This window comes from Phocoena sinus, chromosome 19 (assembly GCF_008692025.1).
Source record: "Phocoena sinus isolate mPhoSin1 chromosome 19, mPhoSin1.pri, whole genome shotgun sequence".
Taxonomy (NCBI): domain Eukaryota; kingdom Metazoa; phylum Chordata; class Mammalia; order Artiodactyla; family Phocoenidae; genus Phocoena; species Phocoena sinus.
This window is the reverse complement of record NC_045781.1, coordinates 44,266,217-44,292,127: the sequence shown is the minus strand read 5'-3', so window position 1 is coordinate 44,292,127 and position 25,911 is coordinate 44,266,217.

Here is a 25,911-nt window from a genome sequence, read left to right as displayed (position 1 = left end):
AGGTTCATCCATGTTGTAGCATATATCAGTGCTTCATTTCTTATGGCTGAATAATATTCCATTGTATGGCTATACCACATTTTCTTTAACCATTCATCAGTTGGTAGACATTTGGGTTGTCTCCACCTTTTGGCTTTGTGAATAGTTCTGCTATGAACATTCGTGTACACATATATGTGTGAATATCTGTTTTTCAATTATTTTGGATATATACCTAGGAGTGGGATTTCTGGCTTATACAGTTAATTCTATATCTAGCTGTTTGATGAACTTTTTGTGTCTCTTTTTGAAGCAGTTTGCTTAGGCTTAGGTGCAGACATTCATTAGAGGCTCATTCATTCAATAACTCTTTATTAACTGCCTGCTAAGAAACAGGTCCTTTGCTCAGACACTGGAAGATATGAGGGTAAGTAAGACAGTTTATCCCTTGAAGGGTCTCATGGTTTGGCATAAAGAGGTAGATGGGGAAATGAACAAAATGTAAACTGGATAGCATCTTTCCAATGATGAAAACCCTCCAGGAACTCATCACTGCAACCAGAAGAAAACCCATATTCCATACTAGAGGCTTCATGACTCTGCCTACACATGTGACCTCATGTAATCTCCATACAAAGTGTTACGGAAGTTCAGTGTTAGGAGAGAGAACTTCACGGAAGAGATGAGATTTAGCTTGTCCCTTAGGTTAGCAGGAGGATCTCTATAGAAACCAAATGTGAACTCCTGAAGGGAGACACATGAATACATTTTCTCATCTGCTTTGGGCTACCTTCCTTCTCTCAGAATTGACTCTCTTGCTCTCTAGCCGATCAACTTAGTCAAGAATCTGGGGCAAAGTTTTAATCCTGCTCTCGCTGATGAATTAGTAATTGCCTGGAGGAAATGTTTCACTTTTATCCAAGATATTATTAACATTTTCAGGGCAATATAGTATTATTTAGGAGCTTGGCAAAGTAATTAACCCAAAGCTTGTGTTAATACACTTATAAGACATAAAATCTGAGCTTCCCTGGTGGCGCAGTGGTTGAGAGTCCGCCTGCCGATGCAGGGGACACACGTTCGTGCCCCAGTCCGGGAAGATCCCACATGCCGTGGAGCAGCTGGGCCCGTGGGCCATGGCTGCTGAGCCTGTGCTCCGCAACGGGAGAGGCCACAGCAGTGAGAGGCCCCCGTACCGCAAAAAAAACCCACCAAAAAACCCTACAAAATTCTTGTTTACTTTGTCATCAGATCCATCATTAGTACCCTTAATTATTGAAGACATTGATACTTCAGATTTTAATGAATTGTTGGAAAAACTGCTGGAATTATGAAGGCCAATAAATTGTTTGAGCATTTAAAGAGAGTTAATGGAAATTTATGCCGATCTAGATTACATAATCTCTTCCAAATTTTCATTTATCTCTACCATATACACCAATGCTACTTCAACTGGCCTACCTCTAACATTTGCAGAATCTGGGGTGAAAGATTAAATGGAGGTGTACATACCATATATCTAAATATTTAAAAGTTATATATCAAATGGTTGCATAAAATATGTTCTATCTTCCTACTTGTATATTTGTGTACATATGTATATACATGTACACACACACACACACACACACACACATATATATATCTTCATAACACTCTGGAAGGCCAGGTACTAGTTAGGAATCCTTGGACTTTAGATCACAGCTGTGATTAGCTCACAGTCCCCAGACTCCAACCCATTTCCCTCCTCTTTCTACCCTGCTTTTGCTCCTTGCTATGAATGATTTCATGAACATGTGTGTGAACACTCTCCCTGCACATCCAACATTCATTCCCTGCTCCTGCAAACAGTCGTCCCTTGGCTACTCCTTGGGCCTAGTGGTGCAAACCAAGAGGAAGGCCCTAGGGAAGAGTCACATACAGGTCTTGGAAGCACACTTGAAATTCGAGAGTCCTGTGTAGTGGAGTGTGATCTGGAGGTGGGGAGGACTGGTAAGTGGAGTGGGTACCCTCCCTTCATCCCATCCTCAAGCAATGGGAAGGAATGAGATGTAGCCAGAGAAGGGCCAGAGCAGAGCCCTCTAATATGGGGTCCAGAAGTGGGCTCCTCTTGCTGCACCTCAGAAATCTCTTCTGTCCTCCTTGTCAACAGTGAAAAATTGCGTGAGTGTTTTAAACTATGTGGGCCTTGGTTTCCTGAACTGTATAAGGGGTCATAAAGCTGATGCTATTGCTACTACTCAAGGTTGTTGAAAAGTCTAGATAAATTTAACAATGTACGTGAGAGTGCTTTGTAAAGGTGCTATATACTAGAAACATATTGTTATTACGTTGGGGTTTTCAGACCCTGTACTAAACCAGAGGGCAAAGCAGCTGCTTGCTGTGCACACACTCTCATGTTCTCATTAACGTATAACCAAAAAAGAAAATATGGAGAGCTGATGACAAAGGAGGCAAAGGTTATTAAATATCCTTCACGTTTTATTTTTCCTAAACCTGCTTCCTGATTCCTCCAGATCCAGATTGATTTCTTTAAAACCCTGAGTTTGTGGACATGTGCTAATTTGCATGGCTGATCTAGGTCCCCAGATTGATGCCGGGTAAGGGACATTACTCTTCAGCTGTAAGGCAGGGTAACTCCTGCATTAAGCAGGAAGCAGACTGATATCTCATCTGTTCAGCCGGCAGAGAATATGCAGTGTACCTTTGTGGTAAAAGCAGACGACTGAACGAGCAGGGTGTGCAGGGGAATGAATTACACCATGAGCTTCTGCATCCATAAAAATGAGGCCGCTCTGGGGTCAGGCGGGTGGGAGATGTTTCACGGAGGCAGGTTAAACTGATTTGACCCTCCGGCTCACTGATTTGAAGCTGACAAAAGGGGCTGTGCTGTCGCTCTGGGCTCCGAATGAACTTACCGTTGTCTCTGGCCATTTTGAACGAGGAAAGTCTCTGGATTTTTCTTTCTTAGGATTGTATTTTCTTTCTTCTTCTTTTAAAAACACCATTTCATTCCTATTTGCACAGAAATCTAAATCAGTTTTATTTTCAGGAATAGGGATTTTGGTATGTTTGGGGCAAAACCCCTATATCTTTATCCCCTTTTATCATCTTGCTAAATAGAACAAATTGTGCTACTTCGGTTTTTTTGCTTTTCAAAAGCAATTACTTCCCTGTCATTTCTAGACATTCAAGCAGAAGAGTCTGCCTTGATTACCCATCCTTCCTCTCCCCTCCCCCTTTCAAGTCCTCTGGCTTCTGCACTGCTAGGGAAGGATTCAATTAAATGAAGTGTCAATGGAGCTACAATGGTTTCAGGTCAGAGACGTCAGTAAAAAGCTGTGGAGCTGTGCTGCCCCTGTGTATGTAAATGTATATATTTATACCGGGGATGTCAACTTTCAGGTCTCTCCTCCTCTGCTCTTCCCTGATCAAAGATGATTGCTGAGGCAATTACTGCAGAGGAAAAGAAAATCAGGGCCTCCCGTTCATCCTAGTGCTGTTGGAATTTAATTGCTTGGAATAATGGAGCAGGAGTCCCTTTCCTTTGCACACGGCCACACTTAGACACACACAAACTTACACACATGGTTGTGCTAGGACACATGATGGCAATGCAGAAAAACATCCATGCACCCTCTAGTCCTGATGACTGTACAGGTACACAGAGCTGCCTGTGACACACACACAAAATACTGTACTCTCTGGCTAATTCAATAAAAGCAATGTATAGTATCTGGCTTACATTAAAAACTATGTTTTTACCTTCCTTTATAAAAGACTTAATTTTTATTCCTTTATCAAAAGAGACATCTAAAGTTAAAAAAAAAAAGAGAAGAGGATACAGGGAGAAGTCACAGCAGCAAAATACACAAATTCTTCAATTTGTGCTTTTGTTGTTTAATTCTTCTGTACACGCAGTCACAGAAGTCCTAAGTCTCTGCACAAACACTTCACATGTTAAAAATTCCTCTCAAGCCCTTTTTGCTTTGTTGTAGGCACAAGGACAAGTTGAGTATTCTATACTATTCACTGTGTTCTAGGCTATTCTGTTTTTGTTCTTATATGACATGAAGAGGGATTCTAACTTGCATCAACAAATATAAAGAGTGACATTCAGATGCAGAGAATCCTAGCTCTCTAATTAGTTCTGCTATGTCCAGGCACTGGGAGTATGTGTGGCTTCAGGCTGGGGTGAGTCCCTGGTCACACTTAGAACACAGGCTCTAAAGCATCCACATGGCAGATTCAGGTTTTCATTTCAGGCTCCCAAGGGCTGTCAGATTTTAAATATTATTATTTGGCCTAATTGGTTCCTCCTTTGATGGCAAGAGAGTAAAGAGGGAAAAATACCCTCACAAACCCTGTCATCCACACAAAGGCAGAGCACAGACACTTGGCTTTGTGTTAACAATCACTAGAAGTTTTTCTTTTTCTTTTTGTGGATTAAGTAGTTAACTGTGTGCATGAAGCTCACATCCATCCTTTCTAGGACACTTAAGAATAAATACAGCCTTTCAGAAAAAGGAATACCAATTTTTTCCACTGTTGTGATTGTTGAAATTAAAAAAAATTTTTTTTTCTGAAAATTTCAGAAAATGGTGGTGGTAGATAAACCAAGTGCAAACCAAAAAAGATCCCAAAGCACCTTATTTTAAAGATTTGGAGATATCAATCTCAGGCTTCTCAGCTCAGCAAGACTACCATCCTTTCTGTGGGTTCTCTTTTCCCAGACTGTGTCTTGGAAACTGACTCCAGCCAGTTATCTGGACCAATCACAGGGCTCACCTCTTTTGTTTTTTGTCTCTCAGAGATCACATTCCTGTACTACCTAAATAGAATGTCTGAAAACAGTTGTTTTATATGTTTTATCTTATTTTCTAGTTGTTTACAGTGGGAGAACAATTCTTATAAAAGTGAATCCTTCATGTTTTTTTTTTGCTCTATAAATACTTATTGGGGAAGGGTGGGGGAATCCTTCATGACTTGAAAGAAAATTTTAACCTACATATTGTTGAATAAATGATTGAATGAAAAAAAATATTTGGAGATAAAAGTGGCTATGTGGATGGCTATGTCAAAATATTACAACTGAGCCCCTGATAATGTCTCTGATGTTTTTTTTTTTTTTTTTTTTTTTTGCGGTATGTGGGCCTCTCACTGTTGTGGCCTCTCCCGTTGCGGAGCACAGGCTCCGGACGCGCAGGCTCAGTGGCCATGGCTCATGGGCCTAGCCGCTCCATGCATGTGGGATCTTCCTGGACTGGGGCACGAACCCGCGTCCCCCACATCGGCAGGCGGACTCTCAACCACTGCGCCACCAGGGAAGCCTTGTCTCTGATGTTTTTGTTTATTTGTTTTGGTTGTTCTGGTTCCTAACTAGTGGATTCTGGGCTTGGATTTTATATTTCTGACTCCCTTCTCTAATGGGCCTCAGTGTCTTTTTACAAACATGTGTAACTCCAGCTGTAGCCTCCCAGCTGCACTGATGCTGATGAGCTTGGACACTGCGCAGTCTTGAATGTTCAATCTTATAGGGGAGGCAGAAACATAAATAATTACAATACAGGAGAAAGACCATAATAAAGGTGACGAAGGAATACCCAGGAGGAGCACAAAACCTGGGAGGAAATCACATGGATCCTGTTCTGGAGCAGATGATTCCTGGGCCAAAATTAGCCAGCAGGTTATCAGTTACAATGACCAAAGCAGCCAAAGTTACCTTACATTTGACATTAATTTTTCAAATGATTTGATCTCCCTAACCCTCATTTGATGGGAAGTCCAATGCCCTCCTCCAGATTTTTGTAAATTCCTGGGTTCGAGGGGCTTGAAGTCCAGCTCCTACCACACATCACTGGTATTGAACTTCTTTTGGCCTGTCCGTTCCCCCTGGTCTGTACCAATCCAGGTGTGGTACTTGGTACTACACAAGTACTTGGCACTTGGTTTGTATGAAACACCCACAAAGGGTGTGTGTGTGAACACCTTGAATTTTGGAGAGATAGGGGTTTTACATCACCATATTCCTGGCCCTTTCTCGGTTTTCCAAAATTCCTTCCCTATCATTTCTGCAGCTCCCCCACTCATCTGGCTCCCCTATCAACTTAGCTCCGCTTACTTCATTACGGAAAGCAATAGCATTCTCTACCCCCTCCACTGCTCCAGCCGGCCTCCACATACCCACTGTGCACATCTACCGTCCTTAGAAATGCACTTACATATGTACACACACACACACACACACACACACACACACACACACACACACACACACTCTCTCTCTCTCTCTCTCTCTCTCTCCTAGCAGAGGCTTTGAGATTTGAGTATGTTCCTTCTTCTTCCTCCACTTGTCTCTGTGGAGTCTCATTTCCTCATGCTGAGGATTATGGAATCTCTTCTCATCATCTCTCCAACAAGGTAAAGTTATCCCACAAATAGTCATTCCACATCAAATGTGTGCCTGGCTCTGTTTTGTAGGCACTGGGGACACAGTGCGAAACAAGCAAAGAGAGTCTTCGCCCTAACAGGTCGGCTTTAGTTTCTAATACCATTTCCCCATTTCCCCCTATTTTTCCAGGAAGCAAAATGTATTTAATAAATGTTTGCTGAATGAGAGTTCTCACTCAAATTTCTTCTGCTGCCTTATCTCTCCTTACTCCTCTCCACTAACCCTATGCTCAGGTGTAGTGTCAGACTCTCCCAACACCACCTGTCTATTCCTGCTGCTAGAACTTTGAGAGGCGTATTCTTTTTTAACATCTTTATTGGAGTATAATTGCTTTACAATGGTGTGTTAGTTTCTGCTTTAAAACAAAGTGAATCAGCTATACATATACATATATCCCCATATCTCCTCCCTCTTGCAACTCCCTCCCACCCTCCCTATCCCACCCCTCTAGGTGGTCACAAAGCGCTGGTTGATCTCCCTGTGCTATATAGCTGCTTCCCATTAGCTAGCTATTTTATGAGAGGGGTATTTTTAAAGCTAACATTTATTGTGCTCTTTTCATGAGCTTTGCAAAGTACCTTATATTCATTCTTTCATTTAATCCTCACAAAAACTCAGTGAGGTAAATAATATTATTTTTGTTTTACAGATGAATAAACAGGAGCTTAAAGCAGTTACTTTCTTGCCTATAGCTGGTCCTTACCTATTAAAATCCTACTCACCGCTTTAGCTAATCTTGAACCACGTGATCTCCCCAGCCTTTGAAATTCCACATCACTCTGCTTCAGCTCTGAGTAACATAATTCACTATTTGTATTAAAGATATTTTTTCTGTCTATTAGACTGTAAGCTCCTTAAGGGTAGAGGGTGGGTACAGTTCATCTTTGGATACATTCAGATGTTTGCATACGGAGGCATGAATAAATAGCTTCAAATTAATTTAAATAAAACAACCATAGAAAATGGCTTATCTCAAAAAGGAGCTGAAGGTTACATGAATTACCTGTACCTCCTAGAAAGTTCGGAATACTGTCTGGGTAGAGCCAGAATTCTGAAAGAATTTTGAATTCTTACAGTTATTATATAAGAACGGTAAGATTTACTATTTGTACTAAGGTCCCGAACTATTTGAGGCTAACCTGCACTACAGTACGAATAAAATAATATTGCAGGAGTAAAGAAACTGAAAATAAGAGTTAAGCCAATTTAAGAATCACTAAATAATGAGAGGGCTTACAGCTGCTATTGTGGATAACCTAATTATGTTTTCAGTACAGATAAATTTTGAACAATTGCCTAGGTCATAATAGATGTGTAGCTAGAAAAGAGACCCTGTTCCAAGTACTCAAGGTAGACAGTTATGGAGCCAAAGACAGTGGTTGTCTGCACATGTATCCAATTTTTTTTTCTCTGTTCCCTGATAGTGAAGCTGTGACACAATGTTTTGTCAAGGAACAGTTACCAAGAACTGGCATAGAATTCCACAATAGGTATGGGCTGGAAGGAGTTATAGGTATCTGGTCTGTTTCTTTTGGTAAAGCTAAAGTCTACTTTTTCTTCATGTACATAATCAATATTTATTTTATATAACTATAAATATATACACAGAAATAGGTAAATACCAATGGCTAATATAGGTGAAGATTTGAAGAAATAAAAGTAAAACAAGAAAAGGCAGAGTTGACTACTGGAATAGAAGAGCGTTAGAAGGTAGAATATAAACAACAGAGCTCAAAAAAGAGAATATAGTTCATTTTTACTGAGGCTATTACTCAATTTTTAAAAATGGCTTTGCCTCATAGAGTTTCACTGGTCATTGAGTCACCTATATATTGGCAGGTGCTCTGATTTCTTTTTTTAAAAACATTTCTATATTCATATGCTTTGAACCTCTGTAATTTTGTGTTATGTATTGTACTAATCAAATGCCAGATTGAGCAATGTTTTCATTATGAAGATGTGGTTAAAACAGTCTTGTAAGAAGGATATAATTTGTATACAGTCAGGAAAAAAATTGCAACATTTCTCAACCAAAGGGATGATGACCTCTGTGAGTGGTTCTCAAGGCTTCCTAGCAAGGGTTTTTAGGTTATCTTAACCTCGGGGTGCTGGATACTTTCTACTTGCCCCTCCAGATCTACTCTGCGTCCTTCTTCACTCGGCTGCATGCTGTGGAGCCTGACCTCTATGAACTGAATGCATCAACTGGCCCCTTGCTCTGGCTTCCACTTGGTTCAATTAAGGCATCAGTGGGAGGGAGGAGATCTGCTCCCTTTCTGTAGATCACTTGAGGGCAGCTATGTCCTTTGATGGAATGTCACAACACCTCCCAAGATGTCCTGTCTACACAACTCTCTCCTTCCTCACCTTCAACGTTAGGGTGGTGACAGCTACCCTGTTCTGTTACTAGCTCCAGTTCCAGAATACTGCAATATTCCTTGCTATTTCCTGCACCCCTGCCTAAACCTTTATAAGCAGCTGTTTCAGTACGCCCTTCTCGAATTCTCACTCTGAGTATAACAGCTGTTTCTTGCTGGGACCCTGACTGATATACTCAGGTATTAGCTAAACTTAATTCTTACTACTTTCTACCTGGTTCCTCTTTCTAATCAGAACAGCGTAATTGGTTGTATACCTAACCCAACTCATATTACTCTTTCTTTCTGGAATGCCTTCATATGTCTCTCTTCCAATCCAGGTTTATCAATATCTTATGACACAACTCAGGCATGACTTCCCCCTGCCCATTACTAATTCCAAAGCAAAATTAGCAATCTCTTCTTACATTACTCTAGGTACTCCATTCCATCATCACTAGACACTTATATCTTTAGGTGTTTTATTTATGGATTAGTGTTTGTGTTCTCTTCAGTGAGAGTACAAACTCATAGAAGGTCAAAGACTCTGTCCTTCACTTTTAGATTCATTAATTAATTCAACAAAGAGTTTTTGTACCAAGTATGCATCAGTCACTGTTCTTGGCTTCAGGGATAAAGCAGTGAATATAACAGACAAAAATACCTGTCCCCTTGGAGCTTATACTCTAAAGGAGGTGACAAAAGATATAACAATAAGTAAGTTAAGATTTTAGAATGTTAGATAATGACAAGGGCTAAGGAGAAGAAATAAATCAAGGGAGAATAGACAACTTCGGGGACAAGTGCTGAAATTTTAGGTAGGGTGGTCAGGGAAGATGTCACTGGAAGATGACTAAATGGAGGACAGCCATGTAGATAGGCGGAGGAAGAGCATTCCAGGCACAGGAAACAGCAAATGCAAAGATTCTGTGGGAGGGCAGTTCTATTCATTGAACAGAAGGAGGTCAGGTGACTGGAGTGGGAAAACAACAAAGAATAGCAGAAGATGAGGTCAGGCATGTATCAAGTCCTAGTGGTGGTCACATAATAGTTGCTCAACAAATTCAAAGCCTTTTAGAATTGGCAGGAAAATGGTTTGAAAGAATGATCTGGATAAGGAAAATCAGTGATGCAAAAAACAAAGTCCCCAAAGATATTGCAATTGGAGAGCTCTTCTATCTCTCCTTTAAGCCCTTGTCCCTTTCACTGTCTCCTTTCTCTACCAGTGTTAGAAGTGAAAGCACACCAGTGTCGATTACCAGCATACCACTCATGATGTTTCTTTTGGAATAGCAGTTTCAATTATAATAGAACACTCAGAAGAAAAATACCATCAACCTAATAGAAAATTAGGCAAAGTGCATGGCCAGACAGTTCACAGAATTAAAATTACTAGCTAAAAGAGCAGCAAATACAAAGACCAAAGATGGGAGCATGCTTGACATATTTAAGAAACAGTAAGGGGACTTCTCTGGTGGCACAGTGGTGAAGAATCTGCCTGAAATGCAGGGTACACGGGTTCGATCCCTGGTCTGGGAAGATACCACATGCCACAGAGCAACTAAGCCCGTGTGCCACAACTACTGAGCCTGCTCTCTAAAGCCTGCGAGCCACAACTACTGAGCCCATGCACCACAACTACTGAAGCCCGTGTGCCTACAGCCTGTGCCCTGCAACAAGAGAAGCCATCACAATGAGAAGTCCGCACACTGCAACAAAGAGTAGCACCCGCTCACCACAACTAGAGAAAGCCTGCATGCAGCAACAAGGACCCAATGCAGCCAAAAACAAATAAATTTATAAACAAAACAAAACAAAAACAAAAGCAAAAAAAGCCAGCCATATGTGTCTACTGATGGAAGAACACAATTCTTGTCAAAGGGTTTGAATCTCCAGAGGTCAGCCTCTGGATCCAACTACCAACTTGCAGAAAATACAAGGGACAGAGGAACACACTGAGCTGTACCATGAGTCTGAAATCAGCAAAATCCAGACTAAGAAGAAATTTTATGGATCAAATCGCCCGGGTTCTTCAACAAATAGATTTTAAAGAAAGAAGGGGTAATCTATAGAGACTTCAATGACATATCAAGGTAAAAAAAGGAGCAGACTAAACAATAGTGTCTAGAGATGCATACATGGGTCATAAAAACATAAAGAAATGCAAATGTCTAATATCACAGTCAGGAGGGAGGAAGAAAGCTTCAATTGTGATTGCACATGGAGGGACATCTGGGAGGCTGGAAAAGTACTATTTCTTGATCAAGGTGGTGTTTGCCTTAGAATAATTTACTAAGGTATACATTTGTTCCATATAGTTTTCTGTATTTCAGCTTTATTTTACAATAAAAAGGTACACAATGCTAATAGTTATAAATATATATGAATATACATATATATACATATACATAGATAGATATGGAAGTAAGTAGAAAAAGAAATAGATGGATAGGTAGATTAAAAAAAAGTCCCACAGTTCCAGAGACATGTGGGCTTGTTTTGAACATTTACAGATAGTAGGTGATGGATAATTTACTAAAGAACAGCATTCTGAGCTTGGTTGGGCTCTTTCTCTTTTCTCTGTCCAAATCAAGTAATTGTTAGCAGAAGTTTTTGCTCTGTGGTCAAAGCCTGAGATCTACTCTCTGAATAAAGCTATTTGTCTGCTCAGAGATGATTCCTTGGAGGGTACTGGGGATTAAGAGAGAAGCAGAGCAGAGACTGAGCACCTCTGTATTACCAAGCAAGACATGGAAACAAAAAAGGACAGTTCCATTCAGAAATGGTGCATGCAAAAGTGCCTTACCTCCAGTAGAAAGGTTCCCTGCCTTTTACAATCACTGGAATTTCCAACCAGCCTGCCTGCTTCCTACCTGTCAGTCAAAACCTAGTCAGCCATTTACATGAAACTGGAAATCAGCCTTTTTTTTTTTTTCCATTGGTGAGGCCTACCAGGCAAACGTATATATCAACCACAGAGGAAACCACGATCCTGATTCATAATGATGCATGGACAAGAAAGGAACATAGCTATTTGAAAAAATCAACAAAACAAAAGAGAAAGTAGCAAATATCTAACAAAAGAGAAAGTAGCAAATATCTAAATATTCCTCCTTATCCTAGAGGAAACAGAGCTATTTTCTGTTTCCTAGACATATCCTTGTAAAATTTCAGAACTTGAAGAATTAAGAGAAAACTCTGATAGCTTTTGGTGAAGGAGGAAAGGTTAGCTATAATAGAATGAAAAGCAGACTGATATAAAATATCTCAGCAGCAACACTGGATGTTAGTAGACTTTGAAGCAAAGCCTTCAAAGTCCTTAGCAGGAAAAAAAAATCTGTACTTAGCCAAACTATCAATTAAGTATGAATGTGGAATTAAATTTTTGGACATGTAAGCACTCTGAGAGTTTAACACCAACATATCCTATATTTAAAAATTACTTAAGTAGATTATTCTGAGTAAATGACAAAGGAACACAAAGAGGAGGATTATATACAAAAAAACCCCTGCCACACACAATGGAAACTAAGTATGACAGTGAGAAGTAAAGGGAGATAGAAAGATATGTGAAAAATACTGAGTAGGGATCTTGGTGCTTGAGATATTTCTCGTTCGAATAACAAACTTTCAATGATCTAGGATTAAATGTCTTTCTCTATTGATTCAATCATGCTGCATGGTTCTACGGTGACTATACAATCATCACGTAAAAACTGCATTTTATCCGGTGTCTTTAGAGTCACCTTATGCACAATGCCTGTAAGACTAAGATTATAAGTGTTAAAACATTGACAAAATAAAAATTATACAACTACCAAAAGTTTGATGGGACAATGGAGAGAAGTGGTGGAAGGAGGGGTTGATGCAGTATTTTCACAACTTTTTTTTAATACTTTCATAGGATAATAAATCAAGGAATAAGTTTTTAAAAATAATCATTTAAAATCATAAAGGCAAACACCAGAAGAATTTAAGACATATAGCTAAAGAAAATTGTGGGTAGGGAACGAGGTGTACATAACAAGATGGAATATAGCGGGAATGGATAAAGAACCTCAGCCTGGAGTCTATTAGGTATCACCTAGAGTTGAAACATTAATATCGAAATATGAGAATGTTGTTAATAGTTGCAACGGCTGATTGACCAACTCTACCTGGAAAGAGATTTGGAAAATGAGTGTGTGGTGTTTTCCACAAAACTCATAAGGAAGAGAATGCTCCAGTTATCAGAAGGGAGTTTAGGTGTTGGGTAGTTAAAAAATAAAATAAATATAAAATAAAATAAAGTGTAATTACACCAGGTTTTTAAGGTCCTATTCAAATATCTACTCCTCACTAATCCATCAGGTAGAGGTAGAGTGAGTCTTTTCACTCCTCTGTTAACCACAGGAAGGGTGAGAACCAACACCAGTTAAGTACTGACCTTGTGTCTTTATTAGGTATGCCATTTGCCTTATATCATTTAACATTCCTAACCACTTTGTCCCCTTTCTATAGGTAAGAAAACCAAAGCTCTAAGAAATTAAGAAATTTGCTCATGGTTATTTAGCTGGAGGCAGTGGAGTCTGTATTAAAAACCAAGGTTCTATGTCTTTGAGGTTCATGCTTCTATGATGTATCTCCCTGTTGGTCTGTATTTCTGCACATGGTATTGATTATATATACTTTTGTACCATGTATGTTTTATCTCCCCAAATAAATTGCCAGCACCTTGATAAAGGGTTACTTGTCTTGGACAATTCTTTTATCTCTTACAGCACATAATACAGTACCTTTTGTATATAACAGGCTTAATCAATATCTATTATATGACTCTAAAATTTATATCAATGAAAAAGAAAGTCATATTTTTGAGGTAAATTAGGTATAATAAAGCATCAGTGCATTGAAACTCTGCAATTCCTGAAGTACATTAAAATGTCCTTCATAGACTTACAAGTCTTCATCTTTTTCCTCATTTTACTAATTAAGTCATTTTCTCAAGATTACAAACAAGAAAAATAAATCAATATCCAATTATTCTTTTCCTGTTTAAATTTCTACGTTTCCTGCAGCATTATTTTTAATTCATTTTCCTTGTATTGGTCTTTTACTTTAGGTATATTATTTGTCAAAAACACAATTGAGGGCTAGCTTATGATGCTTCCCACCATCCTTAACAATATTTCTAAAACTGGCTTAAAAATGGAATGTGGGATATCACATCTTTGTAAACAATAAGCTTCTCATACACAATCTGTATTGCATGGTGTCTAGCTCAATGCGAATGAGAATGCTGGTTGAGTTGAATGTAAAATAAGCAGTAAATCTTCATAGGCACATATATTCTTAGTAAAGACGCATGTGATATATGACTATTCTTAAATCATTCATGTTAGGCAAGATGCAAATGCTTCAGTGCTTTATTCTTCCTCTCATTCACACAGTCGTCTACACAGCCCCTTCTGGCTGGAGAAGCAAATACTCAATAACCATACTACTCTGCCAGTGTAGATGGATTTCAGTCTGTGTTTTGTTTCACTACAGCAGCATCTTGTTTCAATAAAAGCTGGCTCTCAGGCTTCTTGTGGCTCTTATTCCAAGCCGAGGATGCATGCTTATGAGCTGCCTGTCTCTTTGCGTTTAGCTAGAAGTGTTCACAGCCCCTCCCCCAACCACCTTTCCCACTGTTTCTGCTACTACTTTTATTCAATTCAACACTTGAGGGGACTGCAGATGAAATGCCTCTGAACCTAAATTGCCAGCAATGGAAATAACAACCTGTCTTCTGACCTGCCCCTCCCTTCTCCACTGACACTTTCCGAATCTGAGTGTAGGAGCACATAGCTGCTCTATCTCTGTCTCTTGGGTGTAGTGGTATAGTGGCTTTTCTAGGCTAGAAAAAAAAATTACCACCTCAAACGAAAATCCATTAGGGAAAATATTTGGTAAGACAAAGAAAGAAGTAGGCATGCATAAACTTAGAGGCTATATACAAATTTGGTGAAATACATGATGTAGAACAAGAGATCAGAATTTACACACCACACGGCAAAGTTGTCACCTTGGGAGATTATACACTAACTTTACCGGCACTAATCACTGCTAAAGCATTTTTGAAATTTCTCTTACAGAATTGCTCTCAGTGTCAGCACACAAGATATATGAGAAAATAAGCCTCTTAACACCCCATTTTTAAAAATCCTAGACAGTATTACTCAGTTTAATCACTCACCATGTTACAAGACTTCTCTATGAGTGGATTTTACCAATTTAAAAAATATCAAATCCTCCCTCAAAGAAAACCTTAACACTGATGAAATTAAATTTAAAAAGGTGGTGCAGGCTTTAAGGAAAAACCTACTATGTGCCAGAGGGCAGTAGCCACAGTAAGTAGTAGTATTCCCATTTTAGAGTTAAGAAAACTGGATTATCAGAGAGATTAAACAACTTGTCCAAGGCCACACAGTCAATAAATGGATAAGGGAATTTATCCATTTTCTTCCTCAGCAAAGCAGGAGAAATGCCAGCTCTGTCTCCCAGGATTCTTGGGAGCACAATTAGTCCCCTGGGGAAGGCTTCCAGAATGTCACAGGAAACCCCAGGTTCTCCAGCTCCAGAAATGGCTACCTAGCTTCAATGGTACATGGCTTCAACGCCAGGGTGATGCTGGAGACCCAGAAGTTCCTTTGCCAGGAACAAAGGTGGAAAGAACAACAGATGAAGAAGCAGACTCCTACTCCTAAGGGGTTCAACAATTATGACTCATAGAAAAAAATCCAGGACCCCAGTTATACCCCTCCCAAAGGGCCCTTCCAACAGGTCACTAGATTGAACAGATTTCAAACTCCTGAGAAAGGGAAACCCTTTTATTCCTGACCAGGAGAAGAATGGATGTTTTATGCCATGCATTAAAGGACATTTTCCTATGGGGGTGGGATATATATATAAACGTAGTGGTATTTTAAAGTCTTTGTCCAACTGGGCTATTAAATCAATATCATTTAGAATTAATTTGTGTTCTGATTAAATTTTATTTCTATTTTTTTTTATCACAGATTTATGTTTTTGAACTTCAGTTTGCCAGGTCTTTCAGTGGGGAGGGTTTTAACTGCTTTATTTTCCTTCCCTCTCTCTCCCCTCCCTCCTTCCTGTCTAATGGTTTGTAATTGACTTCAGGCAAGCTCTCAGGACCCCAAGTCCAAAACCAAGACTTAAATTTGGGATTGAGGACCCCTGTGCCACCGCGGTATTGGGCACATCACCATATAGTCACTGAGCTAGTGAGAAGACACTTATTTTCTGGTACTGAGGTTGTCTGGCTTCTCCTGAAGCCCCTGGCAAGACTTGGCAGCAGCTCTTCCTTCAGTTTGGGCTGTGGGGAGTCCCCACCTTAGTCCCTGGTTTCAGAAATCCAGTTTGGCTCCTGTTTCCCACTCCCTCCCACAACAAGGAACAACTATTTTAGGGGCTGGCCTTCCAGTCATCATTGTCTCCATTCCCAGAGCCCTCCTCATCCATGGATTCAAACCCTTCTTGCCACTCACTAATTTAAGTTTCTGTTTCATTTTTTGGTCTCAAGGGTATTTATCTCATTTATGAATACACCATATCTCTTAATTTTCTTTTCTTTTTTAATATTTATTTTATTTTATTTATTTTCCTTATTTTTTTGGCTGCATTGGGTCTTAGTTGTGGCACATGGGATCTTTGTTGAGGCATGAGGGATCTTTCTCGTTACAGAGCACGGTCTGCTCGGGTTTCTCTCTAGTTGCAGTGCACGGGCTTCTCTCTAGTTGTGGCGTGAGGGTTTTTCTCTCCCTAGTTGTGGCGCGTGGGCTCCAGAGCACGTGGGCTCTGTAGTTTGCGGCACGCAGGCTCTCTCGTTGAGGGGCACAAGCTCAGTAGTTGTGGCGCATGGGCTGAGATGGGATCTTAGTTCCCCGACCAGGTATGAACATGCGTCCCCTGCATTGGAAGGTGGATTCTTTACCACTGGATCACCAGGGAAGTTCCTAATTTTCTTTTAATATCTGATCAATTGCTGTTTTTGTGTGCAGTGGGGTTGGGGGGCAGTGCTCAAAAAAAGAAACTATAGAGCCATCTTTTTTTTTAATTTTATTCATTTTTGGCTGTGTTTTGGGTCTTCGTTGCTGCGTGCGGGCTTTCTCTAGTTGTGGTGAGCAGGGGCTACTCTTTGTTTTGGTGCTCAGGCTTCTAATTGTGGTGGCTTCTCTTGTTGCAGAGCACAGACTCTAGGTGCACAGGCTTCAGTAGTTGTGGCACGTGGGCTCAGTAGTTGTGGCTCATGGGCTCTAGAGCACAGGCTCAGTAGTTGGGGCACACGGGCTTAGTTGCTCTGCGGCATGTGGGATCTTCCCAGACCATGGATCAAAACCGTGCCCCCTGCATTGGCTGGCAGATTCTTAACCACTATGCCACCAGGGAAATCCCTATAGAGCCATCTTGACCAGAATTCTTCTCACTGAATTTGTCTTCAGAGATTTCCTTCGGGCATCTCAAATTTAACATGTCTAGGACTAAATTCATTATCTTCTCTCACCAAAACCTGTTCTTCTATATTTATTTTAACTTGATGAATGTTATAACAATTGATCTAGTCTCCAAAATTAGAAACATCAGCTTGATTCTCAGTTCTTGCTTCTTCCTCCCTCATCATTTCAAATCTGTCACCAAATCATACAGAATCTATTTCAACAACAACTCCTGAATCTATTCATCCTGTCTAAGCCCACTTTAGTGAAGAATTCATGAACTTTCTTGCCTGAGTGTCAGCTATACTCTCCCTGCCGCCAATGTCTTTCCACTCAAGTCCATATTTCAACTGTTTCCAGATTCATTTTCCCAAACAAACAAAAAAACAACCCTAAGTCTCTTTAAAGACTTTGTCTATTATCTAGAGAATGAAGTTCAAAATTGTTAGCAGGGGTTAGATTGGATGGGTAGGTCGAGGCCAAAATGTATGATGTTGGGATGTACTGTGTGGCTGAAGTATAGTGTTTAGAATGAATGAGAAATGGGATTTATGTTTATGATGTTCTCATAATATTTGAGACAATCGCTGGCATGAACAAAGATGTGAATGTATGTATGGATGAATGTAACTGTCTAAGAGTGGTGTACTGGCTATTCTGGTAACTCTCAGATCCATTCTTTGTTCTTCTCTAGCTCTATGTCTGAGAAGCTGACCTCTGTTGACTGCATCATCTGGACTTCCTTGCGCAATGGAGGCACCAGCAGGAGGTGGAAGGGCAAGAGGAGATCTGGGTATTTATTCCTCCTACTCTATCTTTGTTTGCCATCATTCTGGTGTTCTGGCAGGGGCTAGGTCCTTCATGGCTAAAGCTCCCATCTGACAACCCTTCTTCTGTGTTCAGTGCTCAAGGGGCTCTGGTAAACTCCATTCTTCCCTTGATGCCTTCAGGCTTGGGGGTGGGTGGAAATGGCTTCCACTGTAATTAGTTTCTGAGTACCTCACCATTCCTCCTTGCTTCCTTTAACCCTACACATACCTCTCCACCTAATCTATTGATTACATTATTTTAAGATAAACCCCTGTTCCCTTGCTGTACTCAGTAAAGATGGTGTGAAATATATTTGATTGAGAAGGAAGCAAATGTGAGTTTAAGTTCATTTAACAACAACAAAAAAAAACCCTAAAAAACACAATATCCTACCTTTTCAGGAGTAAAGATTATTTTCTATTTTAATGAGCATTCAGGCATTAAAGTCCAGGTGGAAGGATATAGATTTATTCTTCTAAATTCATCTGCAAAAGAAGAATTAGTGGTTTTACTATTGAAATAATCTGACATCTATTACACTCTTGTTGGATTTCCCATTGCTGGCCATAACATTTGAGAAGCTATTTGAAAGTAGTCTATTCTAGAAGCAATATAATTGGGTCATCTTAATTGATTATATTTCAGCCTTTTTAATGTATAGAATGCCTATCCATGAATCATAATTAATAAATCCACAGTGCTGAGAATATGACACAATACACCAAGCTGCTGGGAAAGAAAGCTGTTTGTGCTCATTTCTTCATCTAGATGTAGAGGTCCATCTGACATATGCTCTTACTTCTCTGACTTCCTTTCTAAAGTCAGAAGCACATTTTGTTTCTCTCATAGTGGTTAAAAAATGACACATTGAGACATGTCTACAGGCTGAAGTATGAGCCAATTTCTAGGAACTGAAAACTGTTGCCAAAAAAAAGAAAAAAAGACACAAGAGAGAGGCACCTCTACAAATTCAAATTGACTTGCATTCTGTGCAGCAACAAGGAAGCAATGTTGTGTGACTCTTCCCTATTCAGCCCCCATCCCTCACAACCCCCTTTCTCCCAACAACCCACATTTCATTCACATCTAACACTGGAAAAAAGTATGTAATGAAGAGATGAGGGGGAGTTAGGATTGGAATCATGTTCTTTGTTGGGGAAATCTGCAAGCTCTAGCTGTTTCCATTTGAATGGCATTTCATTTTGCCCAGTTCAGGGTTTGTTGATTGTTCATGCTGTCTAGAAAAGCTTTGATTAAACCCTCTAATTTCAGCTAAGTTCTTTTTCTGCAGGGCAAGCCCTTGTCCTGAAAGTATAGAAATGTGGTCAAAAGGAAAACAACAAAGTAGGAGACTTGAAGCTAAGGAGTTAGCAAACCTGAAGGGATAATATGTTTGGTGAATTTAACCAGTATAATATTATGTTAACCAAGCACCTCTTTTGATACCTGTTGTACTAATTTCTTACACTCCATAATTCTGATGCGTAAAAAGTTAAAATCTTTACCTCTAAAACCCATTTTCCATTTCTTTTATATATATATATATATTTTTTTTTTTTTTTTTTTTTTTTTTTTGGCTGCCTTGGGTCTTTGTCGCTACGTGCGGGCTTTCTTAGTTGCGGTGAGCGGGGGCTACTCTTCCGTTGCGGTGCGCGGGCTTCTTATTGCAGTGGCTTTTCTTGTTGCGGAGCACGGGCTCTAGGCGCGTGGGCTTCAGTAGTTGTGGCACGTGGGCTCAGTAGTTGTGGCTCCCAGGCTCTAGAGCGCAGGCTCAGTAGATGTGGCACACAGGCTTAAGCTGCTCCGCGGGATGTGGCATCTTCCCGGACCAGGGCTCGAACTCGTGTCCCCTGCATTGGCAGGCGGATTCCCAACCACTGCGCCACCAGGGAAGTCCCTCTTTTATATTTTTACAATAGAAATGATACAGACATAGTCCTTGTTGGCTCAAAACATGGGTGCCTTTGCTTCCAGAGTGTTCTTTTTATTTGATTCATGTGGATAGAAAAGCAGAACTTACTTATTTCTCCAGCATGGAATTTCTGATTTTGCTTTAAGTACAGTACTTGTTCAGCCAGGTCTTTCCAATTCATTAACTATTACTACTTGATTTTAAATAACTGTGAGAAATCTATTCTGAAAAGCAAGCTATTGAGAGGTGTGTGTGTGTATTATTGAGTATGTGTCTCTGTGTGTATACACATACATATATATCTCCACAATTATTTAGAACCTTGACATATATGTTTTAAAAAACTTGTTCATTATTTTAAAATATAGAGAATAATATAAGAAACATCTTTGTACTTACCGTTGAGGTTTGAGAGGGCAAGTAAATTTCATCCCTCATCCTCCCTACCCAAGTTCTGACTCAATTGAGAGAGACAAAGAAGTCAGGCAAATGGAAATAAAGCATGCTGTACAGCCAATAAAGTCTATGTTGGAGGATATGGCCTAGGTATGTGCAGAAACACACAACACATCTTCCCTTCTAACTTCTAAATGACAAGTAAGAGAGACAAAGACAGGCAGATAGGGCTCTAAATTGCAGCTTCTTTCTGGTAAGTTTGGAAAACATGGCTTGGGTATGGAGTAGCAATCGGCTTAGGCACCTGTAGCCAAGTGGACACAGTTTTCCCCAGTTTCCAACACTATGCTTACCTTGTAGCCAACAGCAGACCAGGGCACAAGCTCTCTGCAGAGAGGAGGAGAGAGGTGCTAATTTGGGAATGTCCAGTTCCTCTCCAAACACACCAATCAGGTAACTTTCTCTCCTACTGAGAAAGAACAAAGGGGTAGAGCTGAAAATGAAGAGTGTTTATGGAAAAATAACTTCTCAAGGAAATCAGAGGGAAACTGTAGCCCACTCAGCACTCAACCGTAACAAATCAATATTTTGTTATATTTCAGTCATTCTTTTCTTTTACATAAATAATACATTACAGATACTGTTGAGGCCTTCTCTGTACCCTTCCATGACCTCATTCATCTCCTCTTCCATCTCCACTGGTGACCACTGCCCTGGTGTGTACCATTCAAAGCATGTTTTTATACTTTTTACACATATATGTAGCTCACATATGTGTGCATATATATAAACTATATACAGGGCTGTTATGCATTTTATAAGTTTTAAGTGAGTGGAATAACAGTAGCTATATAATTATGCAACTTTCTTTTTTCATGCAACGTGATGTTTTTGAGATTTATCCTTATAGATACCTGTAGTTGAAAAGTTTTCAATTACATGAATAAACCACACTTTCTACTCATTCTTCTATTGTCAATTAGTTGTTGATTTATTCCCCAGTTTTTACCATTATAAACAATGTTGAGACAAACAGTCTTGTACGTGTTCCCTTCTGCACGTGAGAAGGAGTTTTGATGGAGCAGTGATTCTCAGCTTAGGTAGGATATTGTATCCCTCTCACCCCAAAAAGTACCTGGAAATGTTTAGGAACATTCTGGATTGTCAAATTACAAGGACGAGTACTACTAGCTGCAGTGCTGGGGACCAGAGATGCTCAATGTCCTTCAATGTGTTGGGTGGCAACGCACAAAGAATTGTCCCATCCCAAATCAAATAAGTCCACTGCTAGAAACACCACTCTAAATATATTCCCATTTGTAACAAAACTGTATCATAGGATATACAAATCCTCATTTTTATTAGATGTTACCAGATGGCTCCTCCACTTGATGTAACCAATTTATAAGCTCACTATTTCTTAACTCCATATCCTTGCCAACACTTGTGATTATCAAATTATATATATTTTGAAAATCTAATAAAAATTTTCTCATTATTGTCTTAATTTGCAATTCTGGGTTTACTTGTTGAGGCTGAACATATTTTAATGTGGCTATTTGAGTTCAGTCTTCTGTTAAGTCTAGTCTTCTGTGAAATGTCTATTCCTATCCTTTATTTACTTTTCTGTTAATTGTCTTTTTTCTTATTTATCTATAAGAATAACTGTTCACTACATTTTAAATATAGTGGTTATGAATCCTTTTGCATATATTGTGACTATATATCAATGGTATATGTTGCAAATGCCCCATCTGTGTCTTATCTTTGAATTTTGTTTGTGGCATCTTTTGCTGAACAGGACATTTAAAAAGTTTCAGTGTGGACAAGTTTATTAACATCTTTTCTGGTTTGTGCTTTTTCCATTTTAGTTATTAAGTTCTTTCTTACCACACTACCCTCCTATATTTTCTTCATATATTTTAATGCTTTGCTTACCCCACTTTCCACATGTAGGTCATCAATCTTTCTGGGTTTTTTAAATTAATTAATTAAGTTTTGGCCGCATTGGGTCTTTGCTGTTGCGCACGGGCTTTCTCTAGTTGTCGCGAGCGGGGGCTACTCTTCATTGCGGTGCGTAGGCTTCTCATTGTTGTGGCTTCTCTTGTTGTGCAGCACAGGCTCTAGGCACGCGGGCTTCGGTAGTTGTGGCACGCGAGCTCAGTAGTTATGGCTCACGGGCTCTAGAGCACAGGCTCAGTAGTTGTGGCTCACGGGTTTAGTTGCTCCACGGCATGTGGGATCTCCCTGGACCAGGGCTCGAACCCATGTCCCCTGCATTGGCAGGTGGATTCTTAACCACTGTGCCACCAGGGGAGCTCCCTTTCTGTATTTTTGTTGTTGTTGTCATTTGAGGTGGAGATCAAATTTTATTTTCCATATGAGTTACTAATTGCTCCAGCACCATTAATGTAAATGTCCATGATTTTCCCTTCCCTGTATAGCAAGTCTCTATGTATGGATAAATCTGTTTTAGGACTTTCTATTATGTTCCCATGATCCTGTGCAAATACCACATTGAGTTGATTAATATGGCTTTATAATAATTTCTGATACCTGTTAGGACAAGACTCTCACAACTTTGTTCATCAGAACAGTATTATCTGTTCTTGACTCTGCATTCTTCTATATAGATTTTAAGTTCAGCTTGACAATTTTCATGAAAAGGTCTTTTTGTAATTGGCTTGGAATTGCATCAAATGGGTACATTAATATGGAGAACAATTTAACCTTTATAATAGTGGGACTTTCCATCCATAAACATGATATATTCCTCTATGTATCCAAATCTTCTCATGTCCTTCAATAATGCTTTGCCATTTTTATACATAAAGGTTTTGAGATTTCTTGCTAGAATTATTCATAGACACCTTATAATTTGAGCTTCTTTTTGATTCTATTTGATAAGTAGTACTTTAATTTTCAGTTTCTTAAGTTAGTTAATACTGAAGAAAGGGAATGTTCTTAATTTTTGTGTGTATATGTATTCAGCAAACTTGTTGAATTTTTTTTGTTTCAGTATTTTTGTCTGTAAATTTTATAGGATCTTTTAAATAATTATATCATTTTCAAATGAAGTACTTTTAGTCTCTTGTTCCATGTCTTCTCTCCCTCTGTCTCCCTTTCTCTTTCTCTCTCCCCCATTGGTGATCTTATTCCTTTATAGTAAGTCCTAATATCAGTTAGTAAATGGTGAATATTAAGAGTGATAGTGGATATCTTTTTAAAGATTAATTTTAATATGATTGCTTCTAAAACTTAACCATTCAGTATATCTGCAATAGTTTTTTTTTCCTAAATCAGATTTACTGAGATGTAATTTATATACAGTAGACTTCACTATTTAAGTATACACTTTTGGTAAGTGTATACAATAGTATAAACACCACCAAAATCAAATACAGAACATTTCCATCATCCAAAAAATTCTCTCATGACCTTTTTCTTTTTTAAAAAAATTATTTATTTAATTAATTTATTTTTTTTGCTGCACTGGGTTTTCGTTGCTGCCCGCGGGCTTTTTCTAGTTGCGGCGAGCAGGGGCTACTCTTCATTGCAGTGTGCAGGCTTCTCATTGTGGTGGCGTCTCTTGCTGCGGAGCACGGGCTCTAGGCGCGTGGGCTTCAGTAGTTGTGGCACACAGGCTCAGTAGTTGTGGGGCATGGGCTCTAGAGCGCAGGCTCAGTAGTTGTGGTGCACGGGCTTAGTTGCTCCGCGGCATGTGGGATCTTCCCGGATCACAACTGAACCCGTGTCCCTTGCACTGGCGGGTGGATTCTTAACCACTGTGCCACTAGGGAAGTCCCTCTCATGACCTTTTGTAGTATATTCATTCTCCCTACTTCCAGCCCCTGGCAACAATGGCTCTGCTTTCTATCACTATAGACTAGTTTGTGGTTTCTAGAATTTTGTATAAATGTAATTATACTATATGTACTCTTTAGTGTCTGGCTTTTTTTCACTTAACATAATTATTTTGAGATTCATGCATGTTGTTGCATTTCAATAACACATTCCTTTTTATTTTTGAGTAGTATTCTATTGTACAGACATACCACAATCTGTTTATCCATTCACCTGTTGACAGACTTTTGAGCTGTTTCCAGGTTTAGGCTATTATGAATAAAGCCACCATTAACATTCATGTAAAAGTCTTTATATTGATATATGCTTTTATTTCATTCTCTTGAATAAATACCTAGGACTAAAATGGTTGGGTCATAGGGTAGATATATGTTTGATTTTTTTAAGAAACTGCCAGATTGTCTTCCAAAGTGACTGTTGCAGTAGATATTCCAAACCAGTAGTTTATGAGAATTCCAGTTATTGCAAATCCTTGCCAACACTAGATATAATCAATTTTTAATTTTAGATATTTTAATAGGAGTATGGTGGCATCTCACTGTGGTTTTAATTTGCATTTCTCTAATGACTAAAGATGTCAAACATCTTTTCCTGTGCTTATTAACCACCTGTATATCTTCTTTGGTAAAGTGGCTGTCCAAATCATGCCCATTTTAATCTTATTTTTAAATTATTCAGTTTTGAAAGTTCTTTACATGTTCTGGTTACAAGTCCTTTATCAGATATAAGTTCTTCAAACATTTTCTACCAGCCTGTGGCTTGTCTTCATTTTTCAAAAGTGTCTTTCAAAGAGTAGAATTTTAAAAATTTTGATGAAGTTCAATGTATCACTTTTTTCCTTTGTGGTTCATGCTTTTGGTGCTCTATCTAGAAATCTTTTTTTAATCTAAGAGTTTTTGTATATGGTATGCAGTAAGGACTGAGGAGGGTTTTTTGCATATGGATGTCTAATTTTTCTAGCACTATCCTGCTTCTAGCTTCTATCCTTCTAGCACTATCTTATCCTGCTACAGATCTTAAGAGGACAGCACTGTTTTTCAGCATTAAGAATAGGGTTAGCTGTAACTTTTAGTTGAGCCCTTTATTCGTTTGAAGAAATTCCCTTTTATTCCTAACTTGTTGAGCTTTTTAAAAAAAATCACGAATGAGGTGAATTTCATTAAATACTTTTTCTTCATGTATTGAGATAATTTTTTGGGTGGGAGATCTGTTTTACATGGTGATTGACTGCCAGTTTTGACAGATAATCTAACAGGTTCAGGACGTTCCCGGAAATCTTCTAATTTTTAAAAAATTGAATGGGTTTTATTTTTGTTTAATGCTTTTCCTGCATTTATTAATTTATTTATTTAAACATCTTTATTGGAGTATAATTGCTTTACAATGGTGTGTTAGTTTCTGCTTTATAACAAAGTGAATCAGCTATACATATACATATATCCCCATATCTCCTCCCTCTTGCATCTGCCTCCCACCCTCTCTATCTCACCCCTCTAGGTGGTCACAAAGCACTGAGCTGATCTTCCTGTGCTATGTGGCTGCTTCCCGCTACCTATCTATTTTACATTTGGTAGTGTATATATGTCCATGCCGGTCTTTCACTTCACTCCCAGCTTACCCTTCCTCCTCCCAGTGTCCTCAAGTCCATTCTCTATGTCTGCGTCT